The sequence below is a fragment of the Ctenocephalides felis genome, unplaced genomic scaffold (assembly GCF_003426905.1).
Source record: "Ctenocephalides felis isolate EL2017-DRISC unplaced genomic scaffold, ASM342690v1 CF-g0.4_SCAFFOLD_00845, whole genome shotgun sequence".
Classification (NCBI taxonomy): Eukaryota; Metazoa; Arthropoda; class Insecta; order Siphonaptera; family Pulicidae; genus Ctenocephalides; species Ctenocephalides felis.
The window spans coordinates 6,335,625-6,338,900 of record NW_020536999.1 but is presented as its reverse complement, the minus strand read 5'-3'; positions in this window follow the sequence as shown (position 1 = coordinate 6,338,900).

Genomic DNA, 3,276 nt, shown 5'->3' with positions numbered 1-3,276 from the left:
ACTAAAATTTGTCATAATTCGTTTTATACACTTTTATACAAAAGTTTTGAACAATTTGAACCCACTCTAATATATGATGCATATTTACAATATATGAACCCGGGGACACTTTTTTACGTTTGATTAAATAACTTAAAAACTTTATTCCGGGAACTCTATTTTAGCTTTTCAGAAACTAGATGAAATTTACTTAAATTCTGTATAAATATTTTTATACACTCCCAAAAAAAATTTTGAATAAAACAAGGTTGAACTCACCCTTAAATTCTAAAACTTCTGTACACTGAACCTGTCATAGCAGCCACGAATTTCTTTCATTAACCCTCAGTGTACATGCGCTTCTAACTCTAAAATTATTAGACACCTATTTTCATCAAAACAACAACAGTTTTTTGTATCATATTCACCACTTTTTATAATATTTCTTCCACAAGGTCATAAAAAATAAAAGGTTTTATACATCTGTCCTTCGACGCAAGGCGCAAGTCAATTCAGTCAGACAGACAGTCAGTAAGTCAGTACACTATCGGCCGGCAAACAATGCACATGTCGGATAAAATTTAATTTAATTTAATTTATTAATATGAAACATATTTTAATTGAGTTCAGGATTTAGTTATATACATATTTAGGATTGTTGTGGTTATATTTTGGTTCGTTTTGTGCGGTTGTAAAGTGGTTAAAATTGATTACAAAAGTGACAAAATTGAGTGTTGCATGGGTAGTGGAAAGTGAGTAAAGTACCAGAATTAATTCTTGGTTGGTGAATTTAAAAGTTTGAGGAGCTTTGGTTGTGGATTATATTGAAATATTATAAAAAATTTGGAAATTACAAAATGTGTTTTTAGACTATAATTTTTTTAAATTACAATATTTGTTACAACTGCTAAATAATTTAATATCTAGTAACAATAATGAATAATAACATAAATTTAAATAAAAAAGAGTACAAAATAAAGGATAGTATTTAGACACTAAATAATATTTTATTTTTATTTCTTAAATGTTTGAAGTTTAAATAAATTTATTAATATTAAAATATTAAAATTGAATAATTAATAAAAATTGGCACAAGTGTCAATTAAAAATATTGATAAAAATTATTACCTGTAAAATGAATTTTTGAAACTTATTCTTGAAATTTCTTAAAATGTTTTCTTGATTTTTTTTAAATTAATCAAAAAATTTAAATAATAATTATAATTAAATTTAACAATATTTATTTAATTATTTTTATAAATTACAAAATGTGTCTTAGAGACTTTAATATATATTTTATTTTTATTTCTTAAATTTTTAAAGTTTATTGCAAACTTTGTGACATTATTTCAATAATTTAATAATAATAATAAAAAAAATGAATGTATTCATTTCTTAGGGATTAAAATATTAAAATTGAATAATTAATAAATTTTGGCAAAACTGTAAATTCAAAAAAAAATTGATAAAAATTATTATTTACAAAATGAATTTTAGAGACTATTTTTTTATCCAAAAATGTTTTCTTGAAATTTTTAAATTTTAAACTATTTTAAATAATTTAATTTTTTTTTCAAATAATAATTATAATTAAATTTAACAATGTTTATTTAATTATTTTTATAAATTACAAAATGTGTCTTAGAGACTTTATTATATATTTTTGTGTTCATTTTTTGAATTTTTGAAAATTTAAGAAATAAATTAATACATTTTTTCAAGTTTATTATGATTTTTTTGAAAATCTGTATATAATTTAATAATAATAATTATTACTATATTTATTAAATTTCAATTTTGAAGATAAAATTAATATTTTTTGCATATAAATATTTGTATAAAATATTTTTATTTTATATTTCTGTTTGTTTAATTATTTTAACTTCATAAATTATATTAAAATAATAAACATAAACTATTATAAAAAAAATCTTTATATTTAATAATGATAATAATGATTAAATTTATTAAATTTTAATTTTGAAGATAAAATTTATTTTTTTGAATATAAATATTTTTATAAAATATTTCTATTTTATATTTCTGTCTGTTTAATAATTTTAACTTATATTAAAATTAAATTAAATAAACTTATATTAAAATAAAAGAATTAAATAAAAAATTATATTAAATTATTTTAAATTATATTAAAATAACATTAAAAATAAACATAAACAATTATAAACTAAATTTTATATATTATAAAAATGTAAAAAAAATAAAGAAGTAAGAATATTTTAAATTAATTTAGTAATAATATTAATAATTTTTTTCTTGACTATATATTAAACTGCAAGTTTATAAATATTTTAAAAAACAAATAAACAAATAAAAATATTATTGAAAATTTACAATTTGTCATAAAAAAAGTTTTCTGAAGCATTTTTGTCCTAAATTTGAACAGCTTTTCTATAATAATATTATGTTTTTATAATAAAGCGTTTTTTCTAAATTTAAACAGCTTTTCAATAATAATAATATATTTTGTATTTGAATTCACAAATTAACCATTTCTATTATTAAAAATAAAATATACTAACTAATAAAAACATTAAGTAAAAAACTAACTTACATTTTTTCATTTAAACTTTATTTAAAATATTAGAAAATACATGATTATTAAATTAACATTAATAATATTTTGTTATTCTAAAAAAAATCCTAGCTCAACTTTTTAGTAAATTATTTTCAAATGATATAAACAAATTATAATATTGTGTAATAAAATATTTTAACATAATAATACATTTTTTTAAATTAAATTAAGCACTAAAATATTATCAAATAAAATTGAAAAATATAAATAAAGTTTTATAAAATATTTATTAAACAATAAATATTTATAATTAAATTAATTAATTTTGACATAATTATAAATAATTTGTATAAAATTTTATAAAATGCTAAAATTTACAAAAATGTAATATACATATCAAAATGTTGAATATTACTAAAATTTAACATTTGGAATAGTTTTTTTGTAAAAAATTATAAATTGAGATTGAATTGAGATATACCTACATATAGTTAATAACATTTTAATAATATATATTTTTTAAACTATTAGTAATAATATTTAACAATATTTTTACAATTTTACAGACTCTATTTAATATTATTTAATAAAACTGTGCAAAAAATAGGTCGATCGTTATTTGTGCAAAAATAGGTCGCTGACGGCTTTGAAGGATATACGTGTATATAATTTTTTTTTTAAAAAGTGATAAAATAATAAATATAAATAATTATATATAAATATACAAAATTTAACTACATTTTTTAGATTTAAAAATTATT